At 47.2% G+C, this 24,548-nt stretch overlaps 1 protein-coding gene across 1 annotated transcript in view; it reads left to right on the top strand.

Annotated features, from left to right (window-relative positions):
- The window catches only part of LOC135386030 (atrial natriuretic peptide receptor 1-like), a 378,177-nt gene that overhangs the window by 129,292 nt on the left and 224,337 nt on the right, over nt 1-24,548 (top strand). The gene's annotated exons all lie outside the window — the stretch shown is intronic.

Genomic DNA, 24,548 nt, shown 5'->3' with positions numbered 1-24,548 from the left:
AGACATTAAATGCAGAACTCATGGAATCATCGGTCACTACATACTTCCTGCTACAAACTGCCTATACACAAGTTTATAGACGCATTACAGGCAGCGTTAGGTGTCGCACTGGCTCAACTGCACGAACATAAAACATGAGCTGTGGATTATGCGAGCTAGAAAGTTCCCGCTTCAGACCAGCATACACACTAAACTGACTTGGAAGCGATTGCAGTACATTGGGCAGTATTTAAGCGCTTTCTTAAGCACCGGTGAGGTTTGCTTCACTTCGATTTGTTGACTGAGAACTGAACGTCACACTTCGTGTCTAAGAACAGAACCACAACCGACGCCTGCGCGGGTTGTACTAGTCTTGGCATCGTGCAATCCGACACACGTCAGTGAGTTCTAACATGACACGCTGTCAACAACAACAGCAACTAATAAGTAATGATGATGTAGTGGGTTGTTTCGCCGCTGGAGCGGCACCCTATCACAGAATTCTATGGCACCAACCAACGATGCGTGCATTGCACGTCATGGGGTATACGTAGAAAAATGATATGTGTATAGTTTTGCTGTATTTCCTCCCTTCCCTTACGATAAATAATTAAGGTTTTCATTCAGTCACCCTAACTGTATAGTAATTGAGTTACTTAACCTTAACTGTAACTATTTTCGGTCTGAAAGCAGTAACTGTAGCTGTTGAGAAGTGACTTTTTCGAAAAAGAACTGTAACTTACTAATTTTTCGACGGTATAACTGTTCCATGACTGATTTCAACGAACGCATTTTGACGGGTGGAATTTTCATCATGGAAATGCTTTGGTTTGAAGCTATTTCAGCGTACACCCGACTTTCTATTCCTTAAATAAAAAACTAAAAAGACGAGCGTATGCAGCTTGAAGAAACAAGTGGTGCACTTGGTCACTTCTGTTGTCGATGTATACGACATACCAGTGTGTCGTTGTGTTCGTTTATTTAACTCAGGCAACTGGAGAGTCGAGAAAGTCGGCTCTTGGTGGACGAAAATGCTGCGGTGTGGCTCTCGTGACGCCATCCCCGTGGCAGTGACTCCCATTCCGAGATTCAAGGATTCAACACTAGAGGTGCACGAGAGTCGACTCAAAGCGACTCTCCTCTCGATGCGTGTCGCTGAAGTCGATGACGCACGATGACTCTCGTACGCCACGACTACGACTCGCGGGTCGTGCGAGTTGAAAAAAACGAACACAACGTTGTGTTCGTTGCAGATCGTGCTCAATACAGCGAAGAAGACTCTTCTTCCGAACATTGATCCCGTAAGGACGTTTCTGTCTTGGCTCCTTTGTCAAATGCTCCAATACTGATCACGGTATTAGCTCTCCAATATGAACCACAATAACGTTCAGGGCGATTCGCTGCCATAAGCGTCACACTGGTGGCTAACTCTTGAACTAAGTGCAGGGCCCGAAACTTATACTGCAGGGGTTGACTTTTATTTGCATACTTCAAAAGAGTGCCCCTTATCGGGATATTGCAAAGGTTTGAGCGAGAATTCAATTATTCGTTGCCGCTGGGGGGGGGGGGGAAGGAAGAAACGAATAAATTGCATCGACGTAATGGTTGAACATCACAGCGCAAGAAGTCAGTTCTTAGATGGACTAAAAGACATTAAACAGACAAGTACTGCGTTGTCGCTAGTAAGAAGTTGTCGCTCCAAAAGGCCGCATCGAACTAATGTAAACCACGCGGTAGCAGCTTGCTACTTAAAGGGGTTGGGACACTTTCATAGATGTGGTTTATTACATCATGGACGCATTGTAGTACACGCTAGAATACTGAGCCATAAAGAATCCTTCTTCTACGTGAAACCAGGCAAACCCCTTAATGCCCCGTACCCTTTTCGCCCAGTAAGCCTGACAAGCTGTGTGGGAAACTGGTGGAGAATACTTTTGCATCGTCTCGACTGGTGGCTCGAAAAGCATGGTGCGTTCCCTCAGGAAATAGCAGTTTTTCGCCGCCACCGAAGCTCCATGGATCCAGCTTTCGTCGACATCAAGCGCGCCTATGATACCGTCTCGCACATTTGTGTGCTGCACGCTTTGCGCTTTTTTGGAGTATCTGGACGACTCTTCAGATGGCTCCACGATTTCCTTACGGACCGGACTGTCGCTATCCGCACATCCCACGGCCAAAGCCCTACGCATCCTGTTCGACAAGGCGTACCCCAAGGAAGCATTCTGAGTCCTACACTCTTTGATGTGGTAATGGCAAGGCTAAAATAGATAATTCCTCGCAAAGTATCATTCTCTGTGTATGCCGATGACGTTGCCCTTTGGACAGTAGGCAAGTCACGACCAGCCATTCAACGCCGTTTGCAGCTAGCCTTAACTAATGTCCATCTGTACCTCACGCGACTTGTGATGGACCTTTCGCCCGAAAAGTGCCTCGAGATCCCTTTCACCCCTCAAGGCTATGAGAACTTTCCTTCTTTGGGTTGGTGGAAAAAAGCTCGAGCCTGTGCGTTCCCATCCCTTCCTTGGTGTGGTCATGGACTCGGACCTGCGCTGGGCTCGCCATATTAAGCACCTTGAAACCACAGTGCAGCGATGGCTTCCTGCAATTCAACATCTTTCTGGCTTAGCGTGGAGCTGTGATCAGCGCTTCCTTCTAGCCGTTCACGCGGTTTTGGTGCGTGCGACTGTGCTTTACAACCTTCCAATCTTGCACAGGATTTCAACTGTTAGCGCTGCGCAGGTATGAGTAGACAGAGGCCACAGCAAGAGTCGAATAAGGAACGACTTTACTCGTGAAGGAAAAGGGAAAAAAGTAAAGGAAAAGCGTGTTACGCGAGACACGCAGTGTGCGCAAGATGAAAGTGAACAAACACGTGAGCATACATCAGACGAACACGAAAACGAAACTAGACAACACATTGTGTAAATATATCTAACACCCTCCCTCAATGTGTCGTCGCAAAAACCCTTGTCGATGGTATCGGAGTCTGATGTTTATGAAGACCCAGACTCTCACAATGCCGGCGTGTCTTGTTCCCCTTCAGAGCCTTGGTCATGATGTCCGCGTAATTTTCGGATGTTCTGACGTACTGGAGTTTCAATTGTCCGGTCTCGATCTTCTCACGGAGAAAGAAGTGTCGCAGCTCTATATGCTTGTTGCGTTCGGATACCACTTGATTATTTCCGACCGCAATTGCACCCTGGTTGTCAACGAAGAGGGTATGTGGCTCACCGATGAATTCACTCGCTCCCACTTCCTTCGTAAAATGTTGCAACCACAAGACCTCTTTAGTTGCGTGGCACATTGCGATACACTCCGCTTCGACTGTTGACAGTGCGGTTGACGTCTGCTTTTTGCTACTCCAGGATACCGCTGCACCTGCTAGCGTAAAAACGTAGCCACTGAAAGAACGTCTGTCAACACAATCAGTCGCCCAGTCTGCGTCGCAGAAGGCTTGAATTTGCTTCCCAGTCTTTGAAAACGTTAACGCAACGTCTTTCGTTTGTTTGAGATAGCGTAGCATGTGCTTCAATCCGCTACAATGCTGTTCGGTAGGCTTCACATTAAACTGACTCATATATGACGCTGCGAATGCCAAGTCAGGTCTTGTCCCTCCAGCTAAATAAAGTAGCCCTCCAATCGCTTGACGGTACTGATGAGACAATGCATTCGCTGCCTCGTCGTCATCACACGCTTTCTTGTACTTCATTCCTGGATCTAGTGGTGACGAAGCTCCCCTCGCATCTTTCATGCCAAAGGTTTCCACGAGCTCCTCAGCATACTTCGTTTGGTCCAGGATCAGGGTTCCGTCTTCATTTCTTCTGATTCTCATAGATAGTATGTGGCTCGCTTCACCAAGGTCCTTTACTTCGAATGCACTTCGCAGTTTCTGCTTAAAGTCCTCAATTTTCCTCTCCGTCTTCGCTAGGATGAGTATGTCGTCCACATACAAACCTATAATGAGGTCTTCACAAAAGTAAACGCAGGGACCTGCTTTAGACCTTGTCGTGCCTTCGTTCTTTAGGAGTTCGTCCAATCTTATGTTCCACTCCCTCCCTGATTGACAGAGTCCATAAAGACTTTTCTTTAACAGGCAAACGTCGTCCTGGTCTTCTTTACACAAGATAGTGGGTTGCTCCATATATATGGTTTCCTTTAGAATTCCGTTCAGGTATGCTGCTGTAATGTCAACCTGATGTATTTTCCAATCTCTCTCAATTGCAACCGCAAGGAGTATCCGTATTGACTTCATCTTTATAACGGGTGAATAAGTTTCGTTGAAATCAATTCCTTGGACTTGAGAATAGCCACAAGCGACCGTTGTAGATTCCCGTTCTCGTCATATTTCTTTCGAAATATCCACTTGCATTTGACAACTCATTGATCGCGCGGTCTTGGGACAATTTCCCACGTACCGTTCCTCTCTAGATTTCCCAGTTCTTCATCTATGGCCTCCTGCCAATAATTGTCATCAGGCATCGACAATGCTTCTTCCAGAGTGATAGGATCGGGGATAGCGTCGGCTCGTGTCACCGTGTAACAGTAGTTTGGTCGTGGTTTGTTCGCTAGTCGTTGAGATCGTCTTGGTAGCTGTTCTACTTCGTCCTCCACTTGACCTGCTTCATCGACGAGCTCTTCATCTCTGTTTGCACATTGGCATGTCACTTCTTGTTGCTCGGGTTCTCGTATAGGAGTCTCCTTTGGGGTCTCGTCTTCGTCGTTGACTTCAAGATTTACGACTACGATTCCGTCGTCGTTACATGACTCCGCAGTCACTGGTCTCGGGTTTGCAGGGAAATACGCCTTCGTCGAAAACAACATCACGGCTCAAGAAGAATTCATCATTCTTCATGTCCCACAGTTTGTATCCTTTGACACCTTCAGGATAACCTACAAGAATGCATTCGACCGCTTTGGGGTCCAACTTCGTCTTTCTGCCTTGTCTCCGCTGTACTGCCCAAGCTCGACATCCATAGACTCTGAGGTAGTCTATTTTGGCCTCTCGGTTGAGCCATAGTGTTTCCGGCACTTGATGGTTGACGGCTTTTGAAGGACACTTGTTACGTATGTGCGCTGCTGTATCGAGCGCATCTGCCCAAAGTGTTTTAGTCAGGCCGGACTCAATCAACAGACATCTCGTCATGTCCATCAGCGTTTGGTTGTATCTCTCAGCTATACCGTTCTGTTGTGGTGTCCCAGGCACTGTCAACTGTCGTGTTATCCCGTATTTCGTCAGGTATTGTTTGAAGTCTTCTCCAACATATTCGCCACCGTTGTCGCTTCGAAGGGTCTTGATGGTAGTGCTGTGAAGATTTTCCACCATCCGTCTATACTCATCAAACTTTTTAAGGACTTCCTTCTTCCTTTTCATAGGGTACACGACTGCGTATCTGGAGTAATCATCAATAAAAGTTACGAAATACTTCGAACCTCCTTTCGAAGTTGGTGTCACACTCCCCACGTCTGAGTGGATCAGTTCTAACGGCGCTGTAGCTCTCACTGTGACGTCACTGCTCGGAAAACTACTTCTCCTGAGCTTGCCTTCCACACACGTCGAGCATCTTCCTTCATCGCTCCTGAAGCTTTCTGGACAGAGCTGGTATACGGCATCCTGGTGGAGATGGCCGAGTCGACGGTGCCACAACGATGCATCTGCAGTACAACCACGTTTCGATAGCCTCGATGACGAGCACAACTCTTCTACCGTGTATAATCTTCCCGACCTTGTTGTCGATAAGATGGTCTCACCGTTGCTCCGTCGCACTTCTGCTTTTCCATTGTGGAATGTTACTTTGAAATTAAGTTCCTCAATTTTCCCTACAGATAGGATGTTGCCGTCTAGCTCGGGTACGTACAGCACGTTCTTGAGAGTTAAGAAATTCCCACCGTACTCTTCTTGGAGTTGGAATTTCACCTCGCCAAGTCCGAGGACTTTCATTACGTCTTGATTCGCTGTGTGTACAGTAGATTCATATGGCTGGAACTCCACGAATTTCGTCCTATTTGATGTCATATGGTCTGTAGCTCCGCTGTCCATGTACCAAACAGCATGACTCCCAGATCTTGTATCTGACACCGATAATGATGCGTGAGTCACCTTTTTCGCTTGTCGTCGTCCTGTTGATTTCTGCGGTGTGGCGTCGTCATCAACCTCTTCACAGTGTTTGGCGATGTGTCCCAGTTTCCCGCAGGCGAAGCATCTCACACGTCGTCTTCCAACATCGTATCTTACTTTTTGAGAACTCTTCATTCCACGGCCTCGAGAGGACGGTTTCCCTTCAGACATGTTGGACATGTTGTCGCCTACTGACTTGTTGGACATCATCTCAGCTTCCCGTTTGGTGAACAGAGCTCTTGCTGTACCATCACTCTCCGTCGTCTGCCCTTCATCTCGACGTTTCTTGCGTTTTTCCTCGACCAAGAGTCTTGCCTTCACTTCCTTAGCGGTGAGTGTGGCTTCGTCCTGCTCCAACTTGAGGATGAGGGCTTCGTAAGATTCCGGCAGTCCCATCAGCATGACAAGCGCAACCTCTTTATCAGTGAATCCGTATCCACCGTTAGTCAACTTGCGATGTAGGTCCATCAAGCGGCTCAGGTACTCCTTCATCGGTTCATCGTCTTTCTTCTGGACATTCACAAAATCTCGCAGGAGTTGTAGGACGTGCAGCAATCCGTATTTCGTGTGAATTTCCCGAAGGATTTCCCACGCTTCCTTCGCGGTTGTGCAAGTGCCAATGTCGTCCAGATAACTGTCCTCTACTACAAGGAACAGGAAAGTGAGGGCCTTGTTATTGTGTTTCCTCTCCTCGTCTGTCATTTCTGAGCCGGAGTATACAGGATCCACTGCTTCCCAGCAATTCTTTTGTACGAGTGCAGCTTTCGTCCTAATCGACCACGCATGGTAGTTCTCTGAATTCAGTTTCGTGATCTTGAATTCGTCGCTGAAAGCCATGACTGCTGAATCGTCTCTGTTTGACTGTCGCCCCGTCTCGGTATGTGTTGCTCAGAATCGCTTTGTCGTCCCAGGCACTACTTCTGTGTTCCTGGCATCTGGCTTCGCTAACGTCGCTTCGGGCTTCGGTCACTATCTTCACTTGCGTCCTGGACTGTCCTCTTCACTTGCGTCCTGGACTGTCGTCTTCTCTTGCATCCTGACCTGTCGTCTTCACTTGCGTCCTGGCCTGTCGTCTTCACGTGCGTCCTGGGCCCATAACCTGTTAGCCCTGCGCAGGTATGAGTAGACAGAGGCCACAGCAAGAGTCGAACAAGGAACGACTTTACTCGTGAAGGAAAAGGGAAAAAAGTAAAGGAAAAGCGTGTTACGCGAGACACGCAGTGTGCGCAAGATGAAAGTGAACAAACACCTGAGCATACGTCAGACGAACACGAAAACGAAACTAGACAACACATTGTGTAAATATATCTAACATCAACAACGTCATTACATACCCTTCGGACACTGTTTGCCCGTAGCCTTCGTCGCTGCCTTGGAGTTCCAAGTCCTGGCTGAAGCTGGTGAACTCCCGGTGGAGGTTCTCTGTAAGCATGAAACGGCTCGACACTTCCTCCGTTTGCGTGCGCACATTCCTCGTCACCCACTCCTCAGGAAAATTCGATACCTTCCTGAAACTGATTTCCATCGCGTAGCGAAGAGGACATGCTAGATTCTCACTGGCTTCATAGCTAAGAACGTCACACCACCGGACGGCCTCTGGTCTCTGCCTGTGCCACCCACCTTAGTACGTCTTCCGAACCTCCAGGAAGGAAGAGATCGGGTTCCCCCTCAAGTCCTTCGACCCATTTTTATGCTCTGATAGCCGCAGCATACACCGATTGCGCATCTCGAAATGGCAAGTCCGCCTCGGCATTCGTCATCCCGTCCGAAGGCGTAGTGGAAGGACGACGCCTTTCGCATCACACCTCATCCACAGCCGCAGAACTCTATGCCATCTTTTCTTTCTGCAGCACTTCGTTGATTCTACCCCGCGGGAATGGGTCGTGTTCACTGACTCTACATCTGCGCTGCAAGCAATTGAAAATTCTGGCATCCGAAGCTCATCCGCACCGTTGGTGATAGATGTGTTAATAGCCTACAACCTTCTCTACGAAGCAGGGCAAAGGCTGGTTCTCCAATGGGTTCCAGCCCATTGCGGTGTCGAATGGAATGAACAGACCGACAGCGCCGTAGAAACAGCTCTCTCGTCTCAGAGACGGACGCTTATTGCGCTGCTGAGAGGAGATCACCGTTCCATACTTCGACGCTTCGTGGCTTCCCGCTAATGGACCGCTGACATTCTCCCATCGCCCATGGTGAGCAGAGTTTATCCAGCGCTCGAGCTTTCCACGTGCCTCGACATACCTCTCGTCAAGATGCCGCATTAGTTAATCGAATGCGCCTCGATGTGGCTTTTACAGCGCAGTGCCGTTACCACTTAAGACAAGTTGACTCTCCCCAATGCAGTGACTGCGATGTTGTTGAAGATCTAGAACGCATTCTTCTCCATTGCCCACACTCCAACCTTCCCGAACCGTTCCCTACGGATCCCGTGAAACTCCCCATTCATCATCTCGCAAAAAAGTTGTTGTTGTTGCTTGTTCTACGTGTCGTACTTGGCGAGATACAAGCCCTCGAACACACTCCCGAGCAAAGCACAGACATCACAGAGCTCAGAGTTACGTCCATTCCCATTGGCAGCCGTAAGCACGTGACTTCTCATGCGCTGCCTGACTGGCGGCGGGGAGGCTTGTGATGTCAGAGCCGCATGAGTTTCGGTATTCGCGGTGCCCATTTTCTCCGCTTCTATTACCCTCCTCGCTGTGAAACCCGACAAAATGCTTTTGTGGAGGAAGTTATTCGTCAGGTGGCCATCCGTCCGGGTGGGTGAATCAGGAGATGCGTGTCTGCGGTGCCTATTGCAAAAATAAAAAAGAAATATTATAAAAGACAAAAAAGAAACCCAGAAGTCTCCAGTAATACGAAGGAGGTAGTAAGGGCAAAGACATCGATACAGTCTCGAGAAGAAAACCACATCCGACCACGGAATAACGGGAAGCCAGCGGTGATGTCTGAAGACACGTTGACATTACCACGTTATTTAGCGGAGGGTGTATGCGAAAATGACGTTGGCTCCTCGTGCTAAGCGCAGCTACTTAACGTCGCTTAATCACCTCCATCACCTGGAGCGCTCTGTGCCGGTAATAACACCCAGGAAGAACAACAGCCGTTACTTGATGATGATGACATGAGGTGTTTCGGCTTAGGAGTCGCAATTCGGTGAGATGGGAATCAGACGAATGGAGCACGTACGCACACACGCGAACACATAAGAAGCCACGCCTATACACTGCAGGCAGACGCCATCGAGCGACTATAAAAGCGCTAACTATAGACATCATTTTATAAAATATGGGAATGACTTTTTTAATTGCAAGAAATTGCGATATGTGCTAGGTGAGTGGGCCGCCTTTTGGCTGCACTATACAACCAGCTGGGGCATTGTTCTAATAAATTCCGACTAATGAGCTTTCTAATTATGAAGGGAAGGCACTGCCCTATTCGTTTGGGCGCGTTGACGCCATTACCTTTTCAGAACAAGGATCGAGCCGAAAGAGAGCGGGCTAATGGTCTCCAAGAAACGGAAGATTTGTAGGTCAGTTTTACCCCTCTGCCAGAAGCGCACTTTCCCTCTTTACCTAAAATGCGAGAGAGAATAAGAGCTGCTAGCTCCTTTTTCTCCCTAGAGTTTAAAGGGACGACAGCATCCCGAAACCCATCTATAAAACGGATACCACTATGTTCTGCATCAGCCGACAACCTATACTTGGCTAATAGTTTCGTCCGAAAAGTGCTCAGGTATTAAATAAGCGAGTTTGAAAGATCAGCGTTGCTTTCTCAGCCGCAGAGGTTCCGGCCGCGACGACGTCAGCGTGGCGTCCCTCCCGAACACGTGGAGTGAGAGGGCGTCGCTCAGAGAAGAAAGGCGCCGTCTAGACGTCCGCTCGGCCGCGGTATTCCTGTTTCACAAGGCAGTGCACTAATTCATGCTGTAGGGAATGACGCTTTCGGCCTTTTTCAGAGAGGGAATTCCGGCATACTCTCAACATCAGGCGTCTGCTCTTGTCATGCACTGCATCGAATAACAGTCAATACTACGCCACTATTTCGCGTGGGATTTTCGATATCGTTGTCAGTGGTTCACGAGAAGTAAAATGAAATCATTGTTTCGAAATCGACTGGGAAGAATGCGACCGTTAAGGGAGAAGGCGCGCTTTTGGTGGAGCCATAGGTCAGCGAGTTAGTTCATGATGGCCTTCAGGGACCTTACTCACCATCACATCATAGAGAATGATGTGGGGTTGAATGAAGGTCTATGAGGTGAGGTGATGTTGGAGTAGAAGTTGAATGAAGGGCAATGAGGTGATGTTTGAGTTTGAGTTTGATTTGGGATTTTCTGGTGCAAGGATATCTGGTATGAGGTGATAAGATGTTGAAGTTAAATGAAGGGCTACGATGTCACGTGATGTTGAAGTTGAATGAAGGGCTATGAAGTGATGCGATGGATTTTGAACTTGAACTCAGTGTAATGGGTTTTGAGGATGAAGTCAGCGTGATGGACTTCAAAGTTGAAATCAATGAATGTATTTTGAAGGTGAAGTCATTGTGATACTTTTTGCGAATATTGCTGTCACCACTGCAATCCCTGTAAAGTTTAAACCGTTTGTGTTATCATTATGACCTGATTATATTAAACCTGATTATACCTGATTACATGATTATTATTGTATTATCATTGTGCCATCGTCAGCGATATGGGAGGGCACTTCCCCATATTAAAGGAGTCCGGTGCTACTTTTTACGAAGTTTCCGTTCACCGCAGCTGCAGTCCCTGTCAAGTTTAAAACACTTGTTCTTACCATTATTATGACTTCGACACCAGCAACACGAGGGCATTGGTCCATATGAAGGGGGTCCGGTGCAGCTTTTCGAGAATTTTGCGGCTACCGTTGCTGCAACCCGTGTGAAGTTAAAAACGTTTATGTCATATTATGACTACAGTTGCTTCGCGACGCTAACACGGTATAAAATAATAAAAAAATCATATTATGACTTTGGAACCAGCAATATACGAGGGCGTTGGTCCATATTAAAGGGCTACGGTGCTACTTTTTGCGAATTTTCTGTTTACCGTAACTGCAATCCCAGTGAAGCTTAAAACGCTTTTGTTATTATCATAATGACTTTGGCTCCAGCGACACAAGGGCATCCGTATTAAAGCGGTCCGGTGCTGCTTCTTGAGAATCTTTGCGGTTACCCTGCTGCAACTCCTGTGAAGTTTAAAACATGTTTTGTTGTCAGCATGATTTTGGCACCAGCGATACGAGGTCATTGGTCCATATTTAAGGGTCCGGTGTTGCTTTTTGAGAATTTCGTGAACACCGCTGCTGCAATCCCTCTGAAGTTTATCGTTATAACTTTGCATTGGTTCATATTGAAGGGTCCCAGTGCTGCTTTATGTGGCCACCCGTGCTACAATCCCAGTGAATTTTAGAACGGTGTTTGTTATCATTGCGGTTTTGAAGCCAGCGATACGAGGGATTGGTCCTTTGGTAGCTTATATTAGTGAATGCAATATAAAACCTAAAGCACGGCACAACACTCCTTTAAAACGCACGATACCAGCAGCAATTTTTACATGTGGTACAACAACTAGCAATAACAAAGTCACGGGAAAGGAGTATCCCTTAAAGTGTGCTATTCCCCTTGTTGTAAGTCTCTCAGAAGTGACAACTAACGGACTTAATCACGCTTCGCTGCGATCGTAGTGAATGAAATATAAAACCCTAAGGCACAGCACATGACTCCTTTAAAATGCACGATACCAACATGTGGGTCATCTGTATGAAGTCGTAAATGGCAGGCAGCAATTTTTACATGTGGTACAACAACTAGCAATAACAAAGTCACGGGAAAGGAGTATCCCTTAAAGTGGGCTACTCCCCTTGTTGTAAGTCTCTTAGAAGTGACAACTAACGGATTTAATCACGCTTCGCTGCCATCGTAGTGAATGAAATATAAAACCCTGAGGCACAGCACATCACTCCTTTAAAACGCACGATACCAACATGTGGGCCACCCGTACCAAAGTGGTAAATGGCAGGCAGCAATTTTTACATGTGGTAGAACAACTAGCAATAACAAAGTCAAGGGAAAGGAGTACCCCTTAAAGTGTGCTACTCCCCTTGTTGTAAGTCTGTTAGAAGTGACAACTAACGGATTTAATCACACTTCGCGGCGATCGTAGTGAATGAAATATAAAACCCTAAGGCACAGCCCATCACTCCTTTAAAACGCACGATACCAACATGTGGGCCACCAGTACCAAAGTGGTAAATGGCAGGCAGCAATTTTTGCGTGGTTCGCGGCACCTGCAATAGCAATAACTAAGTCACGGAAACGGAGTACGGGTGCCCTTTAAAGTGTGCTACTTCCCTCTTTGTCAGTCTCTTAAAAGTGACAACTGGATTTAATCACTCTTCGCTGCGATCGTCGTGAATCAAATATAAGACCCTAAAGCAAACCACATCACCCCTTTAAAATGCACGGTACCAGAATGCAAGCTAACAGTACGAAAGCAATATATGGCAGGCAGCAAATTTTACATGGTTCACAGCACCCGCAATAGCAATGACAAAGTCACGGAAATTGAGTACGGGTGCCCTTTAAAGTCCGCTATTCCCCTCGTTGTAACAGTCTCGTAAAAGTTACGGGGTACTCCTTTCCCTTGACTTTGCTATTGCTAACAGTCTCGTAAAAGTATTAAATAACGGATTAAATAACGCCTCGCTCGGATCGTCGCAAATGGAATAGGAAACCCTGAAGCATAGCAGAGGGCCAAGTGAAGCCAAGTGTGGGCCACCTTTATCAGAGTGGTAACAGATTGACGGGCGTTCATGAGGCCCCTCATGAGCGAGTTCCATATGCGGCAGACACAACATAAGCCCTCGCTGGAATTCAACTTCAAAATCCATCGCCGACGTGAGAAACCATCATCGGAATTCAGCTTCAAAAGCGTGATGGGTTTTGAAGTTGAATGAGGGGATGTGATGTGATGGTTTTTGAAATTGAAGTTGAATGAGGGGTTGTGATGTAATAGAATCTGAAGTTGGAGTTGAGTGATGGGTTTTGATAGTGATGTGATGTGATGGTGTTTGCGGAAGTTCGATCATGATGTGATGCTGAATGAATTCTTATGAAAATGCCGACCTATGGGTGGTGGGACGGAAATTTGAGCGCTCACTTGCACTCTGATTTCAGTGTACAGGAATGCCTCACGTATCCATAACCTCGTTAACTGGAAAACTTGTTATCCGGTCCACATGATCGGGAACGAACTTGCTTGCATCCTTGTATCCGGTTTTCCGGAATCAGAACGTGAGGTGCTGGATACAATGTTCCACAACCAGTGTCATTCTGATTCGCTTATAGGGGAACGTGTCAATGGCCCCCATAGTTGGCATTTGCTGGTGATTGTCCCCGAGGAAAGCCGCCCCCTGCCTAAGTAATGGCATTAAGATGAGATTACATTAATGAGATTAAGGACTCGGAAGTACGCAAGACAAATGAAGTCCTCTACACCACAGGACGAAGTAAATATACGTCGTGCAACTCCTGTGATGTCGAAGAAAATATGGAAACACATCCTGCTTCATTGCAGTAGCCAGTTCTGCCTGGGTCGAGTTTCTTCTCCATATTTTTCTTTCACATGCAGTCCAATCCAATCCATTGCAGAAAATACAAACATCTGCAGAGAAGACGCCTCATGGAACGAATGAAGAATTTGGGCCACCGAGCTCCTTTATATAAAATAACCAGTTTACCCCACTGGACCAATGTCGACACGAAAGGTCGACACAAAGGATAGTACGAGACTACATGAAGGAGAGTGGTCCCCTAGGAGGCCTTTGACAGCGAGGTGTGAACACCCGCACAACAAGGTAAAACGCTGACCAACGGACTGCTTCACGGACAACAGACGGTGACCAACGGATACCATAGCCACAGCCACCACCACTTATGTACATTGCACTGTACGGGACATGTTCTCAGTTTTCTTTCCTTTATTTTTTGGGCAACTTGCCGCCATTTCCGGCAGGCCAGAGAGCCTTTTCCCTAAACTTTACCCCACGCCACGTGACTGCGTAAGCATTCTGTTGTATACTTTTGGCAGCTTACTTGTCGGAGGTTCGTCACTGGAGGGTGATGTGGAGAGGCAGCAGCGATTGCTCCCGAGAAGTACTACAAGAAGTTTCTCATTTGTAGCGGGCGCGGAAAGTCAATTGCGAGCGTTGGCTGTTCAAGCCATGTAAAAGTATTCTTAACCTTCAAGCCACCGGGCGTTGATGACGGTGTCCACGATCTACTACGTTCTGAGGGAAAGATATGAACGTTCCTAAATTTCTAGATTAGCAAAAAAATCTAAAACAATGTGTGTCAGAAGACTAACTTTCCTCACTTTTTCTAAAGTGGAACGAAGCTGCACGCATCCCTGCACTTGAGACGCTCATCCGGCAATTCGCTCTTCGGGGCACCGAGGCGTCCGGATAAACGAGACATCGCGTGTTCCTAGAAATGTTCCTTAATATGTGAACGCGCTGCTTAGAGGGAGAACTGCACTTCATCGGAATCGTATTCAAGCAAAGGACAGGCTAGGCACAATAAGCAAAAACAACGCTTAAACGAAGTGATGATGAAGGCACTCAAGCTCATCGACGGAAAGAAAGTTCCGGGCAGACCACGGTTGGGAAGCAAAATTCTTAATTACCCTTACGGGTTCCTCTGGAAGTAGTACGCGTTAATAAGCGGCTCGAATTATTTCGGGTGTCGTACTGTTTAGATTTCGCCGTCGGCAACAATGCATCGCGTGAGGGTCGCGACAAGTATTAACGAAAGCAAGTGAAACACGACAGGGTTGTGTCGGGAACGGCTTTAAGCTGTGATTAAAAATGCGCGCATCGCGCGGCGAGCATGAAGGTTTCGAGTTGCAGTGTAAATAAAACGAGGGTCGAAACAGAAAGTTACGATACGCTTTGTGAGAGTATAACATCACGTTCGCTGTAGTCTCAAACAACGCCGTGCTGGTTTTACGTCGCGAGGCTTAGCGAGGCAACTAATCCCCGATAACGAATAATCCATATGTATTTGTCCGCGTCACATGTCATTAAGACGAGTAATATTTATCAGGTTGTCACTTTTGTTCCATTAAGGTTTATCCTGCATAATTTTTGAAATAACAGCACGAATCATCGTTACTATGGCAATAATAATAATGGCATCGTTGTTATTGCAATAATCGGTTGTACGTGAGTGAGAGAAATCCACTGATAATTTTGTCGTTGGAGCCATGTAGACGGAGTCATACCCATGCTGACGGATTTGCTTCAAAACTGAACGAGCGAGTACATAAGAACGTGGCCATAGTGGGTTACTGCTACCATCTTGCTGAGAAGAAGACTGACTGAAAAGTATAGGGCGCAGTCGCTATCTAGCAAAGCTGAGGAATACATGAGCGTTCTGTCACAACATATGATAAGGAAAGGGTGTTCCACTCCGTCCTTTCAAGCTTCCAGATCGTCAAATAATACCTCGTAGGAGGAATAAGACGGGAGAGGAGGAAGCAGAAGGCGAATTGATAGCTCGTGGCTTTATATCGCGAGACAACCATGAAAAGGAGAGCGAAAATGAAACAACAGTTGAGAAATGATACAACGGGCATTAGAGGGTTCAGAAGAATTCACTTGCACAGGGAAGCCGTATAGCGCAGACTCTCGTCAACCACTTGGGCGGCCACATGTAAGTGTCGACTGCCGTTTCAAAGTATCTCGAAGCGTACAACCAATATTGCGGTACTCCACTGTGGTGCCGTCAACAGCCGCTGATAAGTGTGTGTATTTAGAGATTCGCAGACGCAGTGTGTTGCAGGGGCCGCTTTCACGTCTATGGATGTGCGGCAATCCACCTGGCTTTATGTGCGCTATCAATATCGATCGACGTGGCGAAGTGGCATCTTATATTGCACATTTTTGTGATATGTGGAGCTGCAACCAATGTTGTTCAACGAGAGAATTCAACAAAACCCCAAGGAAGAAATAGATCAGGTGGCCTCCAAATCTGCTGTTTTTTTTCGGGGATTTTTCCCCGAGCGATATTGCCTCGATCTTTTCTTCTTCTTATTTTTATTTTTTTTAAAACTGCAATAACATCAGCGCTCCAAAGGGAACATATGTTGTCATTGGGCCGAGCTTTTACCTTTCGTAATTAAAAAACGTTCATTAGTGAAAATTTATGTTATTGAAACCCCAGTCTGCCTCCCAATTACACGAGTGCATAATCGGGGGATAGGAGATAATTATACGAGGGAAGAGATAAAGAAAATATGAGCAAAGTAGTGTGCGAATAGAGCTGTACAAAAAGTGGTTGAAAAATAGAACAGATGTGTGTCGGTCGCCAAACCCTTAGCACTAGCGTCTTGAGGTTAAAGTATGCTGTAGGATGCGGGATGGAGAAAAAAGACTAACAGATATATGAGACGTGTACCTGTAGCAAAATGCGTATATATAGTGTGCTCCATAGCACGCAGTGCTGTTGAGCGCAGAACAACACAAGACTTCTCCTCGAACCGTCTTTCCGGAACAAACACTTCCGTACGTTAACGCAGGCACCCACAGGGGACATCGTTTCGGTTTCTGCACCGATAGCTTCCCTAGCGGTACCTGAATGCAACTCTCCTGACACCGCCATGTTGCCCTCTTGTAATGCACGAAAGCCGATGCTTTCGTCGCTCTGTTTTTTACGCTGGGTATGGCCTTCATGATTTTTCTGTAGCTCTCGCACGCATAAAGGCACCATCATGCGCCTCCGGAAGTTCCTCGGTTAAATAGACAACGAGTTACGCGAGAAAATGCCACGGGTTTATCTACACACACCCTGTAGTTGTTAGGCTGCACTCACACGGGGCAACTTTTTCCAGCAACAGTGATCAATTTCGGAGATACTGGCAGTGGTTGACAGCAGCAACTGTAAAGGCAAGCTTGCATTCCAACAGGATACCCTAAAAAATAAGTGTTCTGGTAACTTCCCCATTGTATGCCCTCCACACTGGGAGGCTCTATTGTGGCCCTCGGCAGCCGTAACCTGAATCGCGACTTCGAGTTGTACCCTTTTAACGGATTAGCCGACATGCCGGGGTTGCTCTTATTCAAGTACGGGGTGCTAGACGTTTTGTGGCGACAAATATCTTCTATACGATCGTGTATATGTAGAAATTCGTGAATCGCCGATTCTTAACTGCTTCGGAAAGTTCGGCTTTTGTGGAATGAAAATTATAGCATCATTTAGAGCATATACAAAGAAACGGCTGTCACGTGCCACGGACGTGGAAAGAAACTGGTTGCGCGCATGGGCTATATAAGCCATGGACACACAATAGCGGCATCTTGAGCTGCGGACTTGAGAGCAGTCGTGCTGCCCGGGGTAGTGCTGACCCAACGTTGCCATGTAAGTCTACTTTCGTTGTTGCTGTAAATAGTTGTAAATAAACGTTGTTGTCGAGCATCGTTGAAGTAAGTCTCCGGCCAAGTTTTCGGACACAACCATCACCATGTATCGGCAACCGTCCAGCAGTGGGAAGCAGAAGAGAAGAACTGAGGTGTAGAAACCTCCTTTACTGCAACCTCCACCAAGTCGAGTTGCTGCTCGTGCACCGACCAATCAGCGAGAGGAACATCAGCGCCACATGACTCCCGAATGCGTGAACTTTTGTTTGTTTGTTTGTAAGAGAAAAAAGAGAGGAGAAGGTGATGTCATTTCGTTCGTGCCGTACTATCCGGCATGGGTTCAAATCCTGCAGGCGTAGCTGAGAAATAGCCTGTTTTTAAGTAACGCCACACGAGCATATCAATTTAAATATAATGATGATTATTTGTTGAAATAAACTGACTTGGCTTTGAATTATGGGCAGTTGAAGAAAAGGCATCATCAGTTGGATTCGAACCCACACCCTCCGATGGGCGTAAGGTTGCTTGTGGGTGGAGCGCCCGAGTTGCTACTTGTGAACGCGGGTATTGCACCATTGCACCGTCTCTAAGTTGGTCATAAGACGTTGGTTCGAGTTGGTCCGAGTTGCTGGAAAAAGTTGTTCCGTGTGAACGCTACCTTAGGCTTTATAGTAGGCTATCACCCCTGGCGGTGAAATTCTCCACTGATCATCATTCAAATAAAGCTGATGTTGTTGGGCCTTTTTTTGTGGCTGTCAGAACGACGAGGTAGCACTACCGAAATAGTTCATCGAGCGTTGAAATTACCTTCAATTTCCTACCCATAAAATTTGAGCCATGCGTTACATCTCTAGCTCGGAACTAGGCAAGGGAGGAGTGAGCTCATAGTAATTTTGGGAAACTGTAACGGTGGCAATCGAATCATCATTGAGTAGGCTAGGGAATGGTCACGAGCAAGGAGGTTGACAGGAAGAACAGACGTTATGTGTTTTGGACCTGAAAGCAGCAGGACCTTTGCTGACATCATACAGTCCTCAAAACACTGTCAAAGACTAGGGGCCGCGCGGCATTGCGTGGAAGAACGTCCTTGCGCAGCTTGTCCTGCAACGGCCTTGCAGCGATCAACTTGTCTTCATCTGCTAGGCAGCCCGAAGAAGAGGCAAACGAAGAAGAGCAGAGAGAAGGTGGTGGCAGTGCTACGGTTAGTGCCGAAATAATAGCTCGCCGTTGTCGGTCTCACAGAGATGGGTAACGTCACGACTAATGTTCTGGCGCAGTATGCGTCCTGGGACTACTCCTAAGGGAACTGAGCCGACACATGTCGGACAGCTTCTGAGGAAATCAGAGAAAAAAGCCCCAGACAGCACAGTCAGCTCCGGGATTCGAACTCAGGTACCTAGATGAAATAAGGGTGAGCAGGCAAGCGAGCTGGTGAAGATTCGACGAAGGTATACCTTGAGCTTGAGGGAACGAGATAACACACGAAGAAGTAGACAAGACGAGGCTCAAAACCAGTACCTCCCAGTCTCGACGTGACGCGGCTAGAGAAGAGGCTTGAAGGTCTACCAAGAATAGGCCCAATCAGCTCGTTCAGGCGCACTTTTCGAGTGCTGTTTATATCGACGGCCAGCCTAAGAAACCATCTTCGAAGTCGCTCTGCACCGCGGAACTATATTCTACTATTCTCTACTATATTCGACTACGACATTGGAGACCACCAGCGGGATGGTGAAGATCAGTCCATACCCCAGTCCGTCAGCATGAGACTTTGATCGGTACTAGTTATTTAAACTGAGGAAATGTACATTACAACTCATCGATCGGGTCTGGAAGGTCAGATGACACGCACGTTCCGGACGTTAGTGAGGAGTGCGCTCACGAAGACAATGCTGACGCTAGGGAGATTAAAGTTAAAGCTCAGTGCGGTAAATCTCCGATACAGGTATGTGGCAAATTTATTGTAACGCCGTCTGAGCATGGTGTGGATGGTAATCCTTGAGTAGAAATTGAAACTGGATGTCCCTGCGACAATGACATAGCGGAAAAGAAAACAGTGGAACAACCCGTGGGATATGGGTTCTTTTCAGCAGGAGGCACCTGTGTGTTGCAGGACGGTTCATCAGCAGAGGTGATGGAACGGGCGGCAAAGAAAGAGGAAAACCCCATGGGCAGAGGGAGAGTGCCAGTGCTTGCATGGGCGCTGTTAGCCCTTTTCAGAACTGTACGGCTCTCTTCGTGGTTAGAGTCATTGAGTTCCCACTCATTGAGGTGAGTTGCCACATACAGCGGTTTGCTGCACAGCGCTATAAAACAGCGGCATATTTTCCCCCTCTCAGTGCTGCCAACCGCTATAAAACAGCACTTGTCGAAGTAGAGGCCCCGTCAGCTTTTCCAGCGCTATTTTGAGCGCAAAGTCTGCGTTAGCCAATCGGGAGCTTCTTCCAGCGCTGACGTCGCGGAAGCTGTTTTGCTTCTGTCCACTTGAAGCAGCAAGGCGGGAAGGCGGCGACGACGACGTGAAAATGGCCACGAGTTTACCAAAAAAGTTCATCTTCCAATATGCACAGCAATCACAGCATCAAAAGTGTCACCGGTCATGGTGCTGCGGATACCCGAGGCGGACAGTAAACAATCACGGTAGTACCGGTGCATCACGTCGTCACGAGATTTCTCGCGACCCGAGTAGGATGGCGCTGTGTGCTCGGTTGTATGTGAGAACGGCAAGCGGAAAAACAGGTACGCTAGGTTTCTAGCGCTACTTTACAGCGCTCTAGAGCGAAGCGCTGTTTATGGGAAGAAGCCTTTACTAAACGCGACATTTTCCAGTTTGCATGCATTTTTTCCATAATTGCCCTTTTTTAACCGTGCGAGGCCGCCTTTCTCCACCTCTTCGCACTTGTAATTTATATCTACACACAGAAACTAAGAACAGGGTGCTAACCATGCTCCATTTTTCGTACGACACGTTCTACGCTGCTTGTGCAGTTGCGCCTAATTTTGCCATCCGACGACCACAGTACAGCACGGTAGAAGCGTCTGCCATATTAAGCCCGTGCGCAATGATATATTTTCTGTTGTTTTTTATTCACGGCTGTGGGGTCGTTTTCATTGCGGCAGCTGGAGGCCCCATTTTGGTTTTCTTCAGTATACTTTGGTTAGCTAGAAGATATACAGATAGAAGAAGGGATTAAGACAAGCAACCTTTCTTGGCGTTTCCAAACCTTCAAGGTTGGCTGGGACACTGAAAACAGGATTCGTTATAACGTTCTTTGAGGAAAACGAGCGGCTAAAATATCAGTGTAACAACAACCTTATTTATATGCCATGATGAGAGGGGAGCTTCATCGCCTGGCGATACCCTACCCCATCGTTGGCGGTAATATTGAGTCGCCTCACAGTGAGGACCCAAGTCCTACAGTGTCCAAAAACTTCACAAGTGCTTTGAGGTCAGAGCGTTGATGGGCTGGACCAGGCAATTTTGACATAGCCAGAGGGCGAGAGTCCAGTTGATTTAGAGACACTGAAAGTGTGGACAGGAAAGGTTGGTAGTGCGGGCAATGCAGAAGGATGTGCTCTAGATCTTCCAGATCACCGCAGTGACGGCAACTAGGAGAGTTAACTTGTCTCAAGCGGTAACGCCACTGAGCTGTAAAAGCCACACTGAGTCGCATCCGACGAATTAATGCAGCGTCTTGGCGAGAAATGTTTCGTGGCATCCGGAAAGCGAGCTCATCAACTCTTGCAGGCATAGATGAGGGGAAAATATCTCAGTTGTCAATTGGCGGGAAGCAATGGGTGTTACTAGATGTCGAAGAATGGAATAACGGTCTCCTCTCAGCAGTGCAATACTCGTCGTAAGTTGGTATAGTGCCAACCTGTTGTGTACGTGGGCAGCGTTAACCCTTTGTTTTTACTGTTTCCTTCCTAACTGTTGTGCTGATTTGTGTGTTAGGTCTATCTCCACCGTTTTGCATGGTTCCAGTATTTGAACGTTGAATGCCTCTACCGGCATGCCCTAGCGGCCCTATGTAACGGTGGAAGTCGAATCATCATCGATCCCACAAGAGAATGGTCCCGAGCAAGGAGGATGAGGTGGGCTCGAGAGCAAGAAGAACAGACGAGATGCGATTTGGACCAGGAAGCAGGAGGGCGTAGGCTGGGATCAGGCGTCCCCGTTCTTTTGAAGTCTTTGCTTGCCTGCTCATCCTGACATCACCATCTTTTTACAGGAACTCTAATCCTGGGCGTAGCAAGCAGAATTATCTGGCTCACAACTACCCCGACAGAAAGAACAAACAAACCCTGTTTCCAACCTGACTGCCTATATAAGATCGAAAAAAAAAATAATTGTTTGGAAGACGGGCACATTCTCAGGGGTATGGATCGTTCACTGCACTCATTGAAAGTCACATAAATTGTTTTGAATTCACCAACGTGGGATCAGTGAAGTTGAGCAGTGACTCGAGAGCTCTCGCGCTTTCTCGTGTACCACACACATACGAGGGGTGTTCAAGTCAAACCGGGACTTTTCATTTTTCGCAAAAGTAAAATGAACTTTCGGGCGAGAAATTAGTTTTATTTTTCAACGTAATCTCCAGCTGGGAGTAATGCACTTGTCCCAGCGTTTCACGAGGGCTTAGATGCCAGCAGTGTAGAAATCCTTCCCGGCGCGTAACAGCCATGCTCGAACCGCATTCTTGACCCCGCCGTCGCAGCTGAAGTGGCGACCCCCAGGGAACGCCTTCAGTGGCCCGAAGAGATGGAAATCTCTGGGGGCGAGGTATGGACTGTAAGTGGGATGTGGCAGCAACTCCCAGCCAAGTTCCTCTAAGGTGCGTGTCGTGAGATGCGCGGTATGCGGGCGTGCATTGTCCTGTAGGAGGGGGACTCCTTTGGTGATGAGGTTCGGCCGCTTTTGCTTCAGCGCCTAATGCATATCACTGAGAACCTGGCAGTAATATGCACTATTGATGGTGGTACCACAGGGCAGAATATCAATATGAACGACGCCAGCCTTGTCCCAGAAAACCGTAGCTATGATCTTACCCGCAGACGGGGTGCTTCGGAACTCTGACACTGAGCTCTGAGCCGCCGCGGCCGGGATCGTCCTGCACTGATGTACGGCCGTCTCGGAACCGTTTGCACCACTCTACGCTTTACTGTGGCTAAGTGTATCGTGGCCATACTGAGCCTGAGGTCTTCTGTGAATTTCAGATGACTTTACGCCTTCATTCACGAGAAACTTCATGACAATTCGCTGTCCGATGTGCGCGCACACCTCGTTGTCGGCCATCTTGTCCAGCACTTGTCTTCTGTTTTGCACAAACTTTGAACCACCACGTGGGGAACGCGAAGTCCTGCCGCGTGTGCAACTGACGAAAAAGAAGTAGCGCGAGCCATTTGTACACCCAGGAGACAGAAAGTCCCGGTTTGACTTGAACGCCCCTCGTACTTCACAGAGAACTGTCTTCCTTCCTTCCCTCCTTAGAGCGTCTGAGAAAAACCCAGCGAAGCACCCAGACAGAACAGACGATGCCAGGATTCGAACACAGGTCACGTCTAGTCTCGGCGTGGAAGGCATCTTATGCACAAAGCCGCAGGAGTTCTTTCGTCTTCATTCTCTCTGCATAGCTACAACAGTATGTACACGTGCGTAGCTTAGTTTGCACTGGTCGTCTGCCTCCGTATAATTTACACGAATTTCCATTCTGCGAATTTCCATACTCACCATACCCTCCTGCTTCTCACTTTCCGTTGAACTTTCCTGTTTCACCGTGTGACTTTAAAGCAGCCACGGGTAAGTTACTGAAACAAAATATGACTAAGTTACATTTACAGCTATCCCGCAAAAATAGTATCTTAGTTGCAGTTACTCTTTTGAACCGTAACTAGTTACTGCTACAGTTATCTGTTAAGAAATAAAAAAAGCTGAATAAATGTGACTCCAGCTTGTTTTATCATTCTGACTGCCCAAGCATAGTTATGAATTCCCCAAGGGGCCGTAACAGCACGGTGGGAGTTCGTCTAGTGCCCCCCCCATCTTGGCTGCGTGTAAGAGGACATTGACAGTCGTCGAATTCCCGGTTGGGGAAACGGCAGCGCTTTTGAAGCCTCGACAATATGACAAAAAAGAAATGACGCGTGAGAAAACAAAACAAAAAAGGCAACACCTGAATAACTTAGTTACATTTTAATGTTACTTTCACGGACTTTACTAAACTTTGTTTTGAGTTTACTTTAACAAAAGCTGGTAACTATAGTAGGAGCTACAAGTTGATTTTGTAGAAAAGTATCTACAGTTTACTGTGACTATAGTTACTGCAAAAAGTAACTAGTTATTAAAGTTACTTGTGACTTAGTTACTACCCGAGAAGGCTGCTCAACCGATGCTCAGACTCACCGAGCACAATATTTCACAAACTGGATTCACAAACTTTTTGGGAGCTAGCCTGGAAGTAACACTGTTTGTCGGGTGACGATGGCGTCAGTATCTCCGCGTATCTCCGTATTTATATTTTTCAATCCAATCCGTTGCTCCTTTTATTTTCTTCTTCTTCTTCGCACGCGTGTGTACGTGTCTCTCACTTTATTGACTGCTCCGAACGGAAACGCGAAAAACTCGCTAATTTAGTGACGAGCGACGATTCGACGACAGACGACGCATTTGAAGGTTTCATTAGCCGGTTATGTTCCGACGCGATATCAGAGAACTTCCAAAAATTGGATTGCACTGAAATGATTAAAAGTTTGGGAGGCACTGGAGAGGGAAAAGGAATGGAAGACGATGTGTTCCTAGATTGGATTGTCACAGCAGACGATTATTTCGGCTGTAAAAATTCCCGAATATGAACAAAATCTTCAGTTGGATTATGACCAAATAATCATTTTCGGTACGGTGTTGCATTTCCTGTATTATATACCAACGCATCGCTGTTCTTTATCTTTGTCTGTGACCAAACCACGGTCCACTGGACACCAAATGTGCTCAGAAATTGGTCAGTAAGGCTGGATTGGAT

This window comes from Ornithodoros turicata, chromosome 2 (genome assembly GCF_037126465.1).
Source record: "Ornithodoros turicata isolate Travis chromosome 2, ASM3712646v1, whole genome shotgun sequence".
Classification (NCBI taxonomy): domain Eukaryota; kingdom Metazoa; phylum Arthropoda; class Arachnida; order Ixodida; family Argasidae; genus Ornithodoros; species Ornithodoros turicata.
This window is presented reverse-complemented; position numbering and strand designations above follow the sequence as displayed.